An 18,949-nucleotide genomic window follows, 5' to 3' on the forward strand; every position below is an offset into this window, starting at 1 on the left:
TGCACGTTCTCCCCGTGCCTGCGTGAGTTCTCAGGTACTCTGGGTACTCTGTTTGGTTAATTTTCATTTCTAAATGAACTTAAGTGTGAATCATTGTCTGTTTCTATGTGTCAGTCCTGTGATGGACAGGGTGTATCTCACCTCTCACCTGAAGTGGACTGAGTATCTGAAAACTTAGCTGAAAACTTTCTCAGAACTATTTTGAAGCTAAAACAAATAATCTAGCTGTGAAGGAAGAGCTAGCTAAACTGTAGCTGGAGATCAGGATGAAGACATGGTTCCTGGAATTCTATTCAGTTTCTTTAACAATGACATTGCGGGATATGGCTTGGCGGAGATCTGCGCTCTCTGAGGCTCTTCTAGGTTTGTGTTGTTCTTAGAGGATTGGTTTTTCACTAGTAAACTTAAATTAGCCCATCCATCAAAATAAAATCCAACAAAATGAGGCTACAGCACTTCTGTCTGAGATATTAAACCTTTTCTCTTCTCCTCTTTATGAGCTTCTCCGTTGTTTTCACAGCAGAGCAGAAAAAAAGAGACCGATCCACATGAAGTCACGGAGTCAGATCCACCCATGTGTGTTATTACTTCTGCCTGTTGTGTACAGTGAAGCAGCCCAGCCAACAGCCGGCCGTCTCTGATCTCCGTTATGCCGGTCCTGGAGGCCCGTAACCGCATCCTCGCCCCTCTGACGTCAAACCCCGACCGGTTGGTCCACCGTGACCGAACGCGGAGGGGACCGCAGACAAAACAGAGGCAAGAGAAGTCCCAGACCTCGATGTCTTTCACCATCTGTCCTCCTCCACCTCTAGTCTGGACACAGGTCTCCCAGGGGAGCACAGCCGCCGATGCAATGAGCTCAAGGCGGGCTTGGCAGCCATCTTGTTTTTGCAGCCTCTCCATCTACTGGAGTTCAAACCACATGACCTCAGCTTATAGCCTGACTCAAAACGATAAAACCAGGACCAAAAATGGGCACCGTGGGGTTATAGCTGATGACAACTTAGGCAACATCCCAACGAAAAGACTGGCCACCGAGAACTTTGCTCACGTCGTGTGAAAACGTCACCTGCATGTTGGTGATGATGAGCAACAGGAGGACAAAGATAACATAGTCCTCTTGGTGCCACAAGTAGACTGGTCAATTTCCCATATTTGATATTTTCCATGCACAATAGAACAAGTATCATCCCATCACTGTTCATTACAATCCACCTACTCTTAACTTGTCACTGCAGCACTGGCGGGTCATAAATCAGTCACAGGATTCAGTCTCTAGTAAACATTGTGCATGTTTTTCCAGGTGTGAAAAAAAGGTTTTGTCTAATAAATCAAACCTACAACAACTTTTCTCAGTAACACAGTGATTAGATACTTAGATTATTATTGGTATTTCAGGACACATCACTCAGAATTCTGGAATTACATCTAGTGTAACTGAGCTTTTAACACAACAAACCATAATCAACAAATCACAGACCTACTTACCTTTAATCACTTTTTATACATCACAAACTCATACACGCTTATGAATGCATAGAAACACTTCAAAGTACAGACCGAAGGAGCTAGATATTAAACCGGTGTTGTAGATGTACATTGTAGATTTCACATTGTTGAAAATGCAGCAGCAAGACTTCTTACAAGGACCAAGAAAAGTCAACATATTACTCAGATTTTAATAACACAGCTCTGACTTTCCATTTCTTTGAGATTCTTCTGAGTGCTTTAAAGACCTTCCCTCTTTAAATCACTTTTCTAGACTTATCTATATCTGTTAGCTTTCTTAAAAGTGTGAGTTTTAATTTTTTTGTTTATTTTATTAACATTCCCAGACATCCTCCATCAAACTATTGGCTTATATTATAATTTATCATTAGAGTTTGTAGTTTTGTTTTTGGTGCACTCTTATGTATATGATTTGTATTCTTTGTGCTCTCATAGAGCACTTGTAAAACTAGTTTTGATAAGTGTTATACAAATAAACTGCAGTATACTATTCTAGAAACAGAAGCAAGTAGAATGACGAGAGAAAATAACAGTCCGCAGAGACGCAAACTTAAATCTTCAAGCAAATGATTCACATGACAGCAACAAACTGTGGTGTGCGAGCCATACCTATTTAAAACAATGGAGTTTATTTTAAAGTTTATTCATCATTCAGTGTGTCTGTAAAGTTTCCACTACACTCGTTAAATAATATATTTTGACATGGTCATTGTTATGAAGGTTAGATGTATGAAATGACAGAAGCACAAAGAAAATTCATGTTAATAAAAAATAAAAACAATGAAACAAACTGCAGAGAATAAAGCACAGATCTCACTCAAATCCTTTATTTTATTTATTGGTTTTAAGTCAAATGTTTTCTAATGTTGGCTCATAAGTTTTCCACATTTTGAAGTTTTAGAAAGAGCTATCTTTATGTTTAAACAAAGCTCCTTTTTAAGTGTTTTTGTGTCTAATTAGTAGGAATGTGGCAGATTTTGAATGTTCACACTACATAAGCCTGCCTCTTGCAGGACAAGGATAAAAGAATAAAATCCAGTGCTTCAGACTTCTGCAGGAGAGCTTCTCTCATGAATTCAGACTCATGACAGATGGCTGCAAATGTCAGAAAACCCTCTGTGGGACTATTTCTTTGCGTGGTTGGACATTCTCCATGAGCGATGGCGTGATGATCTTGGCTATTTTCACATGCCTGCCCCTCGTCTGACACACCAAAGCGTCCCCGAGCTGCCGTAACTCATCTCAGAGGAGATTTATGAGCCTGTGCTGTCGGGCCTACGCTCTGCTTTGGAAGCTGAAATTGTTTATGAAGAGTCAGGAAAAGATGCTTTTCTGATCGGAGCTTTAAGTTTTAACTCCGTTTTCCTTTTTGCACAGCAGATGTCTTTGTTCAGCTGTAGCTTGAAGGCTTACACGCTGTCTTCTTCCTGGTTCACAAATTTAACAAGTCGGACATGAGTGACCTGTGGAAACAGAGTAACTGGCCTCTGTGGACCCAGTTTCAGCTCCGGCAGGGTGGGTGGTCCGTCCGCATTTCTCCATTACACATCGCTCTACAACGCCTGCAGAAAGATATCTGCAGAGGAGTCCGGCACAAAGGGGGGAGTGAGAGTTAGTGTGAGGGCAGTTTTATGTGGGTTTTGTGGTGTCACCTACGTCTTTTACATTTTAATAATCGTGTTGAATGACTGTACATGTTAAAGCCACAAAGTCAGCTTTGCGAGGAGGGCGTGGTGGATGGATGGGTCTGCAAAAGTGCTGAACTTCAACGCAGAAGAAGAATTCTGATGTGGCACTTTTTGTTTCAAGTTTTTGTTTTTTACCTAACCGCTCAGGTTAAGCTCAGAATACAACAAGTTGTGGTGTGAGGCTGCTGTTGCTATGCCTGCAGGACGTTATGTCTTTGGTAGTGTTTGCCTACATACCACGCTGTATGAGCATGATAGCTGGAAATGTTTTGAATGTATTCTGATAAAACTTTGTAGGGGTGTAGAGCGGGATCATGTTAACAATCAATTTAAATTTGGCTGACATCCACCGAGGTTTCAATGTCAGCTTTATAATTTGTTGGTCATAAATTGACAAAAAGCCTTATAACTAACTGTGGTGTGCATTATTATCATATAGAAAAGATTTAAAATATGTCACATTTGACCTCTGACCTCTCCTTTGAGGTAAAAATTGATCTGAAGGTCAAACTGATAATAAAGCTATATAGAGCTATTCTTTTAAACAAAATAAACTTGTGATCAAACACTTTTTCACTTCATATTTATTGCTAAACATTTGAATAAACGTACTAGAAACAAAACAAACTTTATTGGTCACATTCACAATCATACAAAGTACAACATGCAGTGAAACGTGTCGTGTCCGAGCTGCGGACAGGCTGCAGATGTAGCCACACCATTCCAGGGTTTGGTGTTTGGCATGGGGGGCCTAGCCAGGACCTTTACTGGATACTGGGAGGGAATTGAACGTGTGACTTTCGCTCCAAAGGTGTGTGGGCTTACCACTACACTATCCAGTTGCCTCAAAACAATGAAATGAATGCAACACATGCACTAAATCCTCATAAATAAAACAACAGTAACAGTACTCAAAACTAAGTACTGTATGCAAAAATGGGTTTCAACTAAAAACTTCTTAAACTATGTTTGAAAAGAGCAAAGAAAACAAAATGAATATACTGTATAGAAATACAACACTATTCCCTTAAATAAACACAATCAGAGCATTTATCCATTGCTCTTGCTCAAAGTTAAGGCAGATGTGTCTGAACAGCAGTTTAATTCCACCAAAGCTACATTTTTTGCTCACTGGTCACTTCCTTCAGTATCCAGTCAGTCATGACAGCGACTCACACAGAGTCTTCTTCACCGTGTCTGCCTGAGCATCACAAATATGGAAGAAATATGTTTTAAGTGACTTTTAACATGGCATCAGTGCCTGATGAGCTGGTCTCAGTATTCCAGGAACTGCTGATGTACTCTGACTTTCACTCACAACTCTCTACAGAGAATTAAAAAGTGAGTGACAGTCTAGCTCTGCTAGCTCTTATATTATGTCGCTTAGTCTTCCAAGTCTAGATGTTTTCATTCTAATGATAAAATCAGTATTTTTAAGTTCAATTTTCACGGCCTTGTTGAAATCAAGCACTTTGATGTTTCTACCTGGTACAATTGAAGGTTTAAGTGCATTTTTTGTACAGCATCAGCAAAGCCTCCATGTGAGTAGGAGCTGCACCTACAGTTTTGGTTCATTAATGAGACAACTTACTGGTTGTTGCACTGGAAACATTTAGTCACAATGATACTGGTACAATGCTTGATCTGGTTGGAAATCCAATATTTAACTTGCGCATTCAGGTGTTTCCACCAAAAGCACCTAAGTCTTTATTTTAAATTCATCTGGAATACAAGATTATCAGAAAACCCTCGGATGTGCTGCACCTACATTTCTGTTTTGTTTTGAGATACCAGCTGCAGTTTTTATTCCCAGTTGCAGCGCATACACTCTGAGCCATTACATCCACCCACAGGTCCAGTGTTTGGTTACTGTCCTGCTGATTTATGAGATAAATGGCGCCGTGTTTCCGGGCTCCACTCACCTTTGTAAAACCGGCTACATGCGACGTCAGATCAGAGCGTCAGCGACCTCATCTGCTGTTGATCAGTCGTCTCCTTTAATGTTGGACCACAGGTTTTACTGCAGGCCTCCATCCTGCAGAGCCTCAAGGAGTCAAGTTCAACAGGACGCTGCCTGTAAGCAGGTAGAGAGCGTATATATGAAGTGCAGAAGGGTTAACAAGGCCTGGCTATAAAAGCTGAACCTCACTGCAAGAGAAACAGAAGCAAAGACTTGAAATATGTCCTACACAAATTGTTTGTCATTATGAAATCTGACTTGTATCATTTGCTTCAGTCGTATCAGTGGGTACATTTAATACTGAGATTAAATGTGAATTAAATGATGGTGTTTGACCTTTGCAACAACAAAATGTGTAAATGTTTTGTTTTTTACAGGAAGAGTCCTATCATGTATTATAGCTATTTTTATATTAGTTATGTATTTTGATAAGTCAGCCATAATTTGGAGGAGTAAATTATTAGTAGAAAGATTTTAAAATAAGTTATTTTGTCTGTAGGCTCTGTTTTGTCATGAGTGCCAAACCCTGTGAAGTCATGAATACACCTTTCCACCTGTTAAGAGTTGATTAAAGTTCGTTTTCTGTCACCAGACATGATGGAAATGTTTGTGTAGAACAAAAAGCTGCCGCGAGTCCAACACACATCAGCATTTCTGCAGCTAATCAATCAGTCAACCTTTATTTATACAGCACCTGTCAAACTAATCAAATGCAATTCAAAAAGTAAATAAAAAAAATTACGCATGAACACACACACTTAAATGAGAAAATTAAGGGCTGCAAAAATAAAAGATATGAAATCAATAAAATTGGCAAACAATAAATATTACATGAAAAACTGAATAATGAAAATGTCAAGTGTTGATAAAACAAAACAGAATGAAGACGAGAAATAAGAAATGTATACTGAAAACATGTCGGTGCATGGTCATTCGAAAAAAGCAAAAAAATAATCAAATGAATGCAAATTGTTTGAAATTTTTGCACAAAATAAAGTATATTAAACAAATACATTTATTCAAAAGAAAGTTAAGAAAAAAAATAAAATTAAGAGTTAAAAATTAATCATCAGTAACTGAAAAACAGAATAAAGAAGATAAAAAAGAAATTACTGAAGTGTTTTATAACTGTCAAACAAGCAAACAATAAGATTAATTCAAAACTGTCTGTAAACATTGCATTAATAAATGATAGCATAACATTATTACACTTATACAACATACATTAAATGAAATGAAAATAAACAACAATCAAGTGCTATAAAACTCAATCAACTAGAATTAATTGTAACCAAAACAGATATATCATTGTTAATATATTTACAGACCAGTTACATTTTTCTTAACATTAATCACTAACAAAAAAATGTATATAATTTTTCTAACCTAAACATCCGAACAATTAATTGGTCAGGGAGTGAGAAACGTAAAAAAGATATAAAAAGGTAGAAAAATGTAAGATTATTGTCATTTTTAAATGTTATAATAAATAAACTGTTGAAATACAAGGTAAATACTGCTCCTCTCGACATGTTCCTCTGACCCCCTCTATAGAAAGCTGCTTCAGCAGTTGGAGCAGATCTGAGGGACCTGAGTGAGAGCTAGTCTGAGGCAGTACAGTGGCTTTTAAAACCAATCCAGAATCTAACAGGTAGCCCCTTTAAAGGCCCAGTGTAGGTGCAATTTGTGCTCCTCTATTGATGTAAGTCAGCATCCATGCAGCATAATTTTGGCTGAATTGCGACTGATTTATTGCACTCTTCAGTAACCCAGAGAGCAGGGCGGGACAGGAGTCTGGCCTCCTGTTATAAAGCGTGTTTCACTCGCTCTGATGCGTGCTATTATAACCTGCAGCAAAGCCACTGCACCGCTTTGGTGCAGGTGAGGAATTTTTACTGTTTTTCCAGACTTTAGATCAAGGTGACAATATTTTCATGCCAAAGAGAGCAGGACGCATTTTGATGTCGGTACCTGAGACGGAGATTTGCTTTAATCTCACAGATATTACAGATTTTCATATATTTTAATTATTTATTAATTATTTCTTTTTTATATTTTTAAGTTCTGAACAGCAGTTATTTTACTCGTGATGCTCTACACATATGTAACAAATCTGCAGTGAAGCTGGATGAGAACGTGTTTCTTTGCCTTTCAGTGTGATTCTAGCTTTCAGCAGCAGATTCAGTGTTTAAAGCTGAAACAGAAGCTTAAAAAGCTTCGTTAGGGAGCTGCTTTCTGTTTTGGTGAGTAAAATTTTACGATTTTATTAGTCTGTTGGACAATGGAGTCCAGAAATCAGTGGGTGAAATCATGGAAACATTAAATAAAAAATCTACTTTTTTTAATTAAATAGCATAACCCTGAATCTCAGTTGTGCAGGTAGTCAGAAGCAATTCGTGGCACAGGAAAAGTTTTTGTTTTGAGTGAGTCCAAAAAGAGATTTCTCTTCTTAAGTGGTTACATATTTACATAGTTACATGGATACACAGAAAGGAGCCCATTGAGGTGTTTTGGGTATGTTCAACTGGGAGGAGACACTGGGGTAGACCCGGGACATTCTTTGTTGTTTCTTGGAAATGAGCTGACCTCGTCTTAGAAGAGTTGGAGAAGTAGGAGGTGGCTGGGACAGGGAAACCTGGGCATTTCTGCTTAGACCAGGGGTGTCCAACTCCAGGTCTCAAGGCCCGGTGTCCTGCAGGTTTTAGATGTGTCCTTGATCCAACGCAGCTGATTTAAATGGCTAAATTGCCTCCTCAACATGTCTTGAAGTTCCCCAGAGGCCTGGCAATGAACTAATCATTTGATTCAGGTGTGTTGACCCAGGGTGAGATCTAAAACCTGCTGGATCCTTGCTCTTGAGGCCTGGAGTTGGACACCCCTGGCTTAGACTGCTGCCCCAACACCCACGTCCAGATAAGCGTCAGAAAATGGATGGATGGATGGATGGATGGATGGATAACCACATGTCAACGACACATCATGGATTGTTTCTGGGTTCGATTCTTGTCCAAGTGGACTTTGGCATGCAGACTTTAGGAGTGGTGTCTCTGAAACCAACAACTGCAACATTTAAGCCTGTTTATTCAGACTGATGCTGATAGATATAGATGATGCATCAGCTCCTGTTAAAAGTATGCACAGGTCAGAAAAAGAAGAAGAAGAAAAGGTTTTGTCTTCTGCACAAAGAGACAAGTGATGGAGGAAATCAGATGTTTTCCAGTATCACAAATGTTTCAGCACCTTCAGCCACTCATTGAAGACACTGATGCTGCATTCGTCTCTAAGCATAAGTCTTTTTCTCAGGTTAGCAGCACAGAAACAAATGCCTCTGAAAACAAACGGCTGATGTTAAATAGGAGCCGAGGGACTCTCCACATTAGAAACTCATAAAGAAACTCTCTGACATCTGTTTCATTCCCCACAGTGACTCCTAGAAGGTCACAGGGGGGTCATGAGCACCAGTAGGGGTCACACGTTGGGGAAACCCCACCAAAGGTATAGACCACCCATCAGAAGGCTGCAGGTTGATGAGAAAACCAGGTTTAAGTGTTAATCTAAATGGTTTTCTATGTGGGGCTTTTTTTCTCTTTTTTTTTAATTTTCAGAGATTGGTTTGTCATTGAGTACAGGCAGAAGTCAACTTCTTAGATTTATCATTCTATATGTTTGTTGCTCCCAGTCTGAGTAAACATCAAGGAGGATGTTCCAGGACAAGGCTGAGCTACACAGGACCCACCCCACAGGACCTTCAGGATCCGATCCCTTGTCCCTGCACGACAGACTAGAGCTATTTTGGGGCAGCATGGTGCCTAAAAAAACATCTGGCAGGTGTTGTGGTTCATCAGTACATGTCTCATAAATGTAACAAAACATTTTCTAAAAGCTTTACTAATGTTTTAAACAGGTGTTCCTATCATCATCTATGCTGCCCAACCTCACTCTTAATATTTCCACAAAATTTATCTAACACATTTTAAGCTAAAAGACTGGAAATAAAAATGCAAATAAATGAATCAATAAAAATCAGGCTTGCTTTATCTTCCTACTGCAATAACAGTAACTTTGTAGCATCATTGCCTAAAAGCTGTTTGTCTTTTCAGCAACGGAGCTTTTTTTAAAAAAATGTTATATTCGAACCAAACTTGCTGCATTGATAAAATGCAATAAAGATGATAACAAGTATCCTCCCCCAGAGGGGTGAAAATGTTTATTGATTCGATCTTTTCTCAGTGATTCCAACCCTGACATGTAAAACTGAAAGCTTGCCATATTATTAACAGTACAAGTTGTATAGCATTATTTTTGAAGAGCTTTCTCAGACTCTTTGATTTTATTTGGAGGAAAATTAAAAGACACTTATGGCTCTCTGGACCTCCAGAAATCAGAGAAAAAACCTATTCGGGGGTTGAAAAGATCCAAAAGACCATGAACCCTGAGAGGAAGGAAGCTGGCATGGCAGGTTTGGATACTGAAAGTGAGAAAGTGCAATTACTTGAAAGACTTTGTAAGTTTAATGCTATAATAAAGAAGAATTTTGAACAATTTTCTGTGTCAAGCTGATTTAACCTTGATGTAACCTTGAGTAAAACCAAAAATTCTCCATGCAGCTGCAGCTGCCTCCTGAATAAACCTAACATCTTATTTTCAGTCGTCTCTTACAAGCATTTTTCTTTTCCTAATTAAAATAAGGCTCACTGGTTAAACTAAGGTCTTACTGTAGATAACAGGAGTGTGTTTGGTTTCTTGAGGCCATTTTTAGTGATGCGCTGCTTCCTGACCTCGTCTTCCTCTGCTGGGAGCATTTAAACACCGGACACGCTGACACGAAGCCCTGTGTGGTCCAGACCTGAGAAGATGTGGGTGAAAGGTTGGGGTTCTCCCAGTGATGAACAGCTTCATTTTTCCGTTTACTACAACTTTCACAGCTAACTTTGCCATGATGTTATCTCTTTATTTAAAAATCTGAACTATTCCTTTAAGCTCCCCATTTGTCACTCGACTGCTTTTTCTTCCATCGCTCCGGCATTTTCTCTCTACACCACCCAGGTGTTTAATCTTTGTATATTTCAATGGACCCACATTCAGATACGCATTGTTTCATCTTGTGGGTTTTCCATTCAGTCCTTTCAGGGCTGCTGAGGCGGGCGGAAGGGCCATGATGTAATCTGCCACGACGTGACCGCAGATCTGTCAGTGCCCATCTCACGGCTTTCTAAACTCCCTGACAAGATCGTTTTATGCAGCCTGCAAGGCACATTTACAGATACATTTACAAAAATAAAGGTGCTAACTGGATCCTTGACATAGAGCAATATAAAAGTGGTGTCAAACATCTGGCATGGGGGTCAAACCCTGGCCACCAAAGGGTCCAGTGAGGTCACAAACGACTCCAAATTTTCATTGAAATATATTCTTCATTTTTATTGGTGATGCTAGTCTCACAGCACATTTATTTTTAGAGCTAGACAAGTTGTTTAAATCATAAAGAAGGAAGATATTGATGATTATTTACAAGAAAAGGGAAAAGACGACTTTTTTGAAAGAAGAAACAGTGGAGTGCTTTTCAACCCTGGGCAATTTTTTTAAACATTTAGTTATTTACACTTGAGATCAGTTTGTGACCCATGGCCTAAAATGAGTTTGACACACCTTCTTTAGTTTCAGCTTTTTGCAAGAGGTTCTTTAAAGATCCCCAGAGGAATAAATAAAGAAAAAAGGTTCCTTAAAGAGTCATTTTCAATAAAGTCCCAGCAAACACTGGCATTTATGTCCCAGGTCAGAAAAACAAAACATTCGATAGATTGATGCTGATTTGTTTCAATTTACAATCCAGTCAAATCATTCCTTACGAAGTAGGAGATATCAATCAAATTATTGCAATAAAGAATTTGATAAAGAATTTAAATTTGTTTTTTATTAACACAGACACTCAACATCCTCTACACACGCTTGTATCACAGGAGCTGTTAAAGAAATGATGAGCAGCACTTGAGTCATCCATAGTTTTCAGGATTTTCTCATTCTTATCTCAGTCAATTCACTTCAGTTTGATTCATACAGCATCAAATCACAACAACAGATTTACATTGTAAACTTACAATGATGCAGAGAAATTGCTGATGAGAGCCAGAGATTCATAATAACTAATGATTAAATGCAGAGTGTTGTCAGAATGTTTCGCAGTGTTTAATTTAATTTAATTTAATTAAATTTTGTTCTAATCCATAAAAAGATTTCATAAAACATGTTTTGAACACAATTCCTCTAATGTTGAACTTTGGAACATAAACAACAAAAAGAATGTCAACTAACTCTTAGCTAACTATTAATTAATTGCTAATAACCTATGAATGTTTGCTGCAACCACAGAACCTCTTCTAAATTATTCTTTAGCATCTTTAAGCATTAAAGCATTAAATCCCAATCTAACTATTATTCCCAGATTTAACTGTAATTTAATTCCAACTGGGTAGATTTGACGCTCCTAGTGGACATTTTGTGTCCTTATGCCAGAGGAGCTTTGGGATGCAGGGCACTGGTTATGTAAAGTTACACCAACGGCGCTCTGTAACTTTGACACTTCCTGGCTGAGTTGCTATGGTTCCTAACACTTCCCCTTTGCAATAATCCCACTTACAGTTGATCGTGGAATCTAGGAAGGAGAAAAACTTCACTCATTGCATCCAGAGTACCAGGCTCAAATTCGGTGAGCTAATTCGAACAACCCGTTCTTTACAAATGTTTCTAAATGCAGACTGCATAGGTGTTGAAAGCACGTGAATTCAAAGATTAAGAGGTGTGACACGGTGCTTTTGTCCATGTAATGTATCTGTGCTTGTGTATTAAACCTTGCCATCTGAGCTAGCAAGTCTAGTAGTCCTCTTTTTGTCCAAATATGCACAAGAAAACCAACATGGTAGTCGCCACGATGCTTTAAAATGTCCAAAACCAGTCGCAACCTCATTCAGCTTTTTCCACAGTCTGTAGTCACCAGTTTCTCACAGAGCTTCACTTGCAGTCACTCCTACTGTAAATCACAGTCAACAATCAACCTGACATATTCAGAAGCTCGTACAGGTTAAACTGGGCCGACCAAACACTGTTAGACCTGACTGGCTTTGAATGCTTCACTAGAAAGACTATATGCTGATCATCGACAACGTTCAGAATCTTAGTCCCTGGTTTCATTTGGCTCTTAATTTGACACTTACCAATCAGATAAAGTAAAGACCCCACAATAATCCAGCGAAAACCCCAACAATCTAAGCACTTTATGACTTCTACCTTGAAAACCACCTGCTGTTACCACCAGGTGTCGCCCAACCAACAAGGAACAACTCTAAACAGATTTTTACCTTTCCATCTGATTCTCTTGGAGATTACAGAATAGATGAGATTGATAGATGCCGTCTTGTGCTTTGAAACTTATAGGATTTTTAATTATACCGGCGTGTTTTTCTTTAAAAAAGAAAAAGAAAAACACAAGACACATAAAAGCAAGCCTGCAAACAACACAAAGTCACCACAAAACTGCTCAGTTATGGAACATAAATGAGCATATTTCACTTTCTTTTCCATGGTGTCCAAACCAGCTGCAACATGCCTGGCGAGCATCGGCGCACAGCAGCAGCTCGGCACGCTTCACTGGACCTTTAAAGAGGAAACCTGTGCAGGTGAAAAAAAGTCTTAACTCTCGTTGGAACAGATGAAAATGTCAGGAACAAGACACAACAATGCAATGTCTCTCAAACTGTACTTACACTAGTTACTAGTTAAACTGGTGAAATAAAGTTTTTACAAACGCAGGTCACAGTTTATGATATGTCAGCAGCATGGCATCTTTAACCAACAGGGGAAAGGTCCGTCACCTCCATTTTACCGTGAAACCCGAGATCTTCATTTAGCCTGAAAAACCGCTTCATCTCCCCCTCCACCCCCTCCCCTCTCCTCAACTATTTTAAAAGCCTTTCGATGTTAACCTAAAGGTCAAATATTGTGAGAGTTTCTGTTGATGTTTCTAAGCCCAGATCCTCCCATTAGATCTAAAGGGGGGATTAACAGATCAGCAGCACAGGTAAAAGATGTGCTGATAGGCAGAGACGCCCTGCAACCCACAGCCCAGGTTATTCTAACACTGACTTTAGACCGACTTTACCTAAAGAAAGAAAAGCATATATTGATTTTTTTTATAACTGGTGCTTGTTTGTTCATAGTTTAGGATATAAATCCTGTGAGGTATGTGAATACTCTTCTCCCCATTTATTTACCATATAACTGTGAACTTCAAGAAGCTGTTAATGGTATAAAAAAGTGTGATTAATTTATGACAAAAAAGTTAACATAATAAATTTATTCGAAGAAAAAAATCTCAAATTTAAGAAATACATTTATGAATTCATGAAAAAAATATGAGAAACAGATTAACATTTTCAGAAAAAATCTCATCTAAATCTGGAAGATAGAATCATACATTAGCAGGCAGCATAAATAGTAACATCAGTTATAATAGAAATAACATACGTTTTTTTAATCTCACAAATTTATGAGGGAAAAAAGTCAAAAATGCATGAGAACAAGTGTAAGGTGTATTGTTTGCTCTAAAGAAAGAGCAACAAAGTGTCAACAATATACAGTTACCAAAACCTTCTAAGGATGGCTTGGTTTAACATCTGTGCCTTCCTGCTGGAGACAAGAATACTCCATTTGATTGGGCAAGGTACACCCTGGACAGGTCGCCAGTCCTTTACAGGGTCAGCGCCAAAGGCTCCATACAAAACTGTCAGGTCACGCATTTGTTAGTGAGGTCTCATTATAAAGATTTGAGTGAAGTGTTTTTATTGTCACCGTGTTGGCATTTTTTAAGCGAAACTGAGCGAGAGGTGGATCTGACTGATCTGCACGTATGCATACGTTAGTGACTTATAGGCCCTCTCTTAGGCATACCAGGCATCATCCTCCTTTATGACTCTGTCAGATCCCAAATTGGCAGTAAAGACAAAAACAAAGTGGACCGACTCAAAGTTCAGTTCATTTATTGAATAATAACGACTATGCACAGGTGGCGATCCCAGCCAGGGGACTGTATGGGTCACTGTCAGAGAGGAGCGATAGATTATTCCAGGTGAGTCCACAGACAGAGGATTATATATGTGGTGAGTGAGGTGGTTAATTTGGTTTGTCTGTGGATGATAGCTGGAATGGAGCCACTGGTCTGTTTTCACAACCAAGAAAAAACAAACATGTTAAATTACAGTAAAGAATTGATTTTGCGAGCACTGAACCATTACTTTATGGCGTGCCAACCAGGTGATGGCTCTATACTGTATAGACTGTATAAAAGCTTCAGGTGTTTGGTTGAAATTATCCATCTACGCTTCATCAATGCAGCGTTACAGGGCAGGTACACCCTGGACAAGTCGCCAGTAGGGAATTGCAGGGCTATGATAATTGCAATTATATTGTTGTTTTAGCATTCCTACTGTAATCTTCATATATTACTTGAAAATAATTACATGTCATCACCCAGTTTTCTTGTCTTGACAGGTTCTTGCCTGCTCTTGGCACTGCCTGGATAAAAAAATGTGCTGTAGTCAACATTTAACTATCATGAACACGAACACTGACCTCTCAGTCATTGTGTGGCCTTTTGCTGCCTTAGATAATCCTTAACACAAGGTACAAAATACAAAATAACTGACACAAACATGCGATTGATGATTTGAACTCCAGCACTGATATTCCCATAAATCTAAAAGACTGTGACTGTGAAGTCTGTTGCCATAAAAGGGCAACAGACTTCACAGTTTTCATCTGTACTCATGACAACAGTTCAATTGCACGGAAAAATTTCTATATTTTGCTGCATTTTTGAAGGCAGTGAGGCTGGTCCCAACCCAAAATTCAATCTCAGCAAAATATCAACCAACCGTTCAACCTCGGTGCTTGGAAAACAAGCACCAAGATACCCACATGGCATTATCTATCACTAGCTGCCATCAGCAACAAATCAAAACGTTCACAGTAACACAAAGACAGGAGAAAAGTGCTGGCCAGAAAAACCTGGGTGGCAGCAGAGAACCACGCTGTGGGAGGGTTCAAGGTGAAAGATGGCACGGCAGCTGGGTGTGAGGAAAAACAGATGACCGTCAGATAGCTAAGATGGATCTGAGATTGCCCATCTGACGCATTTCCTCATCGCTCACAGATTTGTTATGTCTGTCTGCCTGTCAGCACCCTGCTGTACAAGCAGCTATTCATTAGAGATGCTATCAGACTGGAAAAAACAAAAGGTTTTTTGTTTTTTTTTTTCAAGAAGGAAGATGTCCAGGTGAGATCTATGGGAACCATCTCAAATCTGACTCTGTGTGCCAGTTATGTTTGCGATTTTCCAACGTCAATCATTGCATTATCATGCAATGCTTTGTCTACAAAGGGAATGCTTTCTCTTTTGATTCGTTTAAATTTGTAGTGTCATGCGGCTTTGTTCAGAGAACAGAAATTTGGCAAGTTATTTGTAAAGTAATGGTTTTAAAATGGGTTGGGCAGGCCCTTATAACACGCTTTTCTGCAAAATGTGCAAGCAATCAACTACCAAACGTCATTCAAAGTCAAAGATGCATTAAACGAACACTTACTTCTGCACAATGACGTTTGTCAGCCAACATACCGGTAGTCAGATAAGAGAACCAATATAAGTTTAATCTAAATAAATAGCACTGTGATGGACTGGTGACCTGTGTAGCCCCGCCTCTTACCCCAGTGACTGCTGTGATAGGCTCCCTAAACTAGGTAAGTTCATTGATGACTGGATCTCAGTAAGTAGTAATATACCTCTTGGATTAATTTGTTTAATTTGTGTAATTAATGTTTTTTTTAACATATTGGAAAGACTATTATTCCAACTAATAGACTAATATTCCGTTGTTGTCCATAGTTGTGACATCTATGGTTTTATGGATAAGTTTAGACAATTGAAAGAATTTGGATAGCTACATATTAGAAAATATTCAACTTTTTACATATTTTTCTAAAATTAAATAAAGAGTGAAAGAGTTTTAAACTTTATCTACTTTGCAAAGGTCTTGTTGACTTTATGAGGGGAAAATTGATTAAATCACCTGAATTAAGAGACGCAAACAAATCGTTTTTGAAAGCATCTCAAATATTACTATGGCTGAAAATTCCTGGATCCAGAAGGAGCTCTAGATTTCTCTCAGTTGTTGTTTTTCATTTGAATGTGTATTTGTGAAGTTTTCTGCCCTGACATGCAGCATTGAACTCTAACTGGGTCAAGTTCACTGTTGGTATAATTTTCATTCAAATAAATCTTTTTAACCAATCACATGATCTGTTTGATGGGATGTTCTACACATTATTCCAGAGGGGAAATTGAAGGGAGTCACTTCCACTCTAATAAAGATGAAGTCATTTCCTTTGGGCTTTAATAAAGCGTCAGGTTTGGACCAGTTCCAGTCTGGTCTCTGTAGCCTCTCAATACATGTTCATGAGTGCTGTTCAAAACCAGTAAAAAATTGAAGTGCAGCAAGTCTGCACTGACTTTTAGCCACACACTTCTTTCACCCCAACCAGTCGCCGGCAGATGGCTGCCCCTCCCTGAGCCTCCTGCTGCAGGTTTCTTCCTGTTAAAAGGGAGTTTTTCCTTCCCACTGTCGCCAAAGTGCTTGCTCATAAGGGGTCATATGATTGTTGAGTTTTTCTCCGTATGTATTATTGTAGGGTCTGCCTTACAATATAAAGCACCTTGAGGCAACTGTTGTTGTGATTTGGCACTATATAAATAAAATTGAATTGAATTGAATTGAATCTACACCATCCAATTATATAAACAAATAAATAAATAAAAGGAAAATGCCTGGTGGTTTTTTGCCAGCACATCATCCTTTAACAGAAAATCTTTATTTAAAACCAATGGCTGGTTGAAAAATACAGCAACTAAATAAATTAATTAATAACAAATAAATAATTAATCTTTTTTTTAATAAACTGAAAATTACTACAACAAAAATTTTAACAGTCAATTTGACTTTTTGCAGATTTTTTTAGCATAGGTTTATTAACCATAATTTTGTGTGTCATATGGATGAAACTACACTTACCAATTAACTAATTTGAGGACTATCTTAGTAAAAAAAAACATCAAAAATGACTGAAACTGTACAGGCCCATTTACCAGTGACTGATGGATACAATCCTAGTGCATCCATCTGGCAGTGGAATAAATATCAGAAGATGTTGATTCATGTTTCCGTTTACATCTGAGAAATTCAACATGTCCCAAAGCTTGCCAAAGTGTGTCTACTCTCTCTTATTTAGTTAGAGAATTTTCTTCACCAAATGGGAGAAAGGTGTCAAGGTGAAACTGAAACAGGGACTTTGTCACCAAAGGTTGTTTTTAATTGTAGTAAGATCTTATTACCCATCATTACAACTCCAATTTCAACCTCATTTCATTTGAGGCATCATATGCTAGTGTTTTGTCAAGGATGCCAAAAATGCTACAGGTTTTGGGAATGGCATGGTCTTGTCTGCAACAACGACAAAGTCTGCATGAAACTGTCGACCAGTAAACCGCAGTTTGTTCCTCATTTAGTTTAGTTTTGACCAGTTAGAATTGATGCAGGACTCAAGCCCCCAAGAGCAAAGCTGGACTGTACAGCTGTAATGGAAAATGCATCTGAGCTTTATAAAAAATACTCACATGAACCACACTGACCCAAAGACCAAAAGCATTTTTAGACACATGGACTAATTTGAAAATGAGCAGCTGTAAAACAAAACAGACATTTTTTCAAGAGCAAAATGACTTTATATATAATCAAGAGGCAACAGCTCAGCCAATAGGAGTTGGGGTCACATGTATGCTACATGGGTCAGCTGCGAAAATGTTCATGGGTATGGTCAGGGAGCTCTATAGTGTGTGGAATATCCTCACATGTATTAGAATTTTTTTGTTATTGTCATATGCATCGATAATTCTCCACGGCAGTTTCCTAGACCTCATTTTAGTAAGAAACCTATTACAGCATGAGGCCTAACAGTGAGCTGGGTAACCGGTTAAGAAAATGGATGAATGGATGTCCGACAGTAAAGATGAATTAATTCCCTTCACTTTGTGCCACAAAGAAAGCTTGCCTGTCTGGAATTACAGACATAACAAGAATATTAATGCACAGAAAGGTGACAGAAGAAACTCAAACAAAATCACGTAACAAAAGATCTAACACTAAAATAAAAATCTGTTCAGTGAAGGAGAAATCCTCCGCCACCTGAGAGAATAGAGGAGATTCGCCGTCTGACATGCTAAGCCGTCATAATTGATGACTTGACATTCAAAGTGTTGCAACATGAAGCAGACTGTTGTTGTTTTGCAATAATTAGCCCGCGATGGGCTTTGTGAAGGCTACGGTACACTGACAACAAAAGCAGACAGACAGAAGCAAAGCGCGTGGAGTCGCAAATAGGTATGAAAAGTTCAAAAAGCAAAATTCAGCTGCAGTTGCTATCTGCAGTGATGATGTCAGCATTTATGGATGACATGCCACGCGTGCACATTTACTGAAGCCTTTCCACATTCTTCTTAATGATATCTTGATCTTGAAGCTATGGTTAACTTGTAGGATTCATTGGAAAAAAACACCCATGAAATGTTTCCACCCACTTCAATTACGTTCACTATTATTATTTTTTAATCTACGGCTTTTGAAAACCATTAAAACATAACCGCATGTATGACGTGTGATGAAAACGTTCTAAGAACAGGCCGTAAAACTAA

This window comes from Oreochromis niloticus, linkage group LG15 (assembly GCF_001858045.2).
Source record: "Oreochromis niloticus isolate F11D_XX linkage group LG15, O_niloticus_UMD_NMBU, whole genome shotgun sequence".
Taxonomy (NCBI): domain Eukaryota; kingdom Metazoa; phylum Chordata; class Actinopteri; order Cichliformes; family Cichlidae; genus Oreochromis; species Oreochromis niloticus.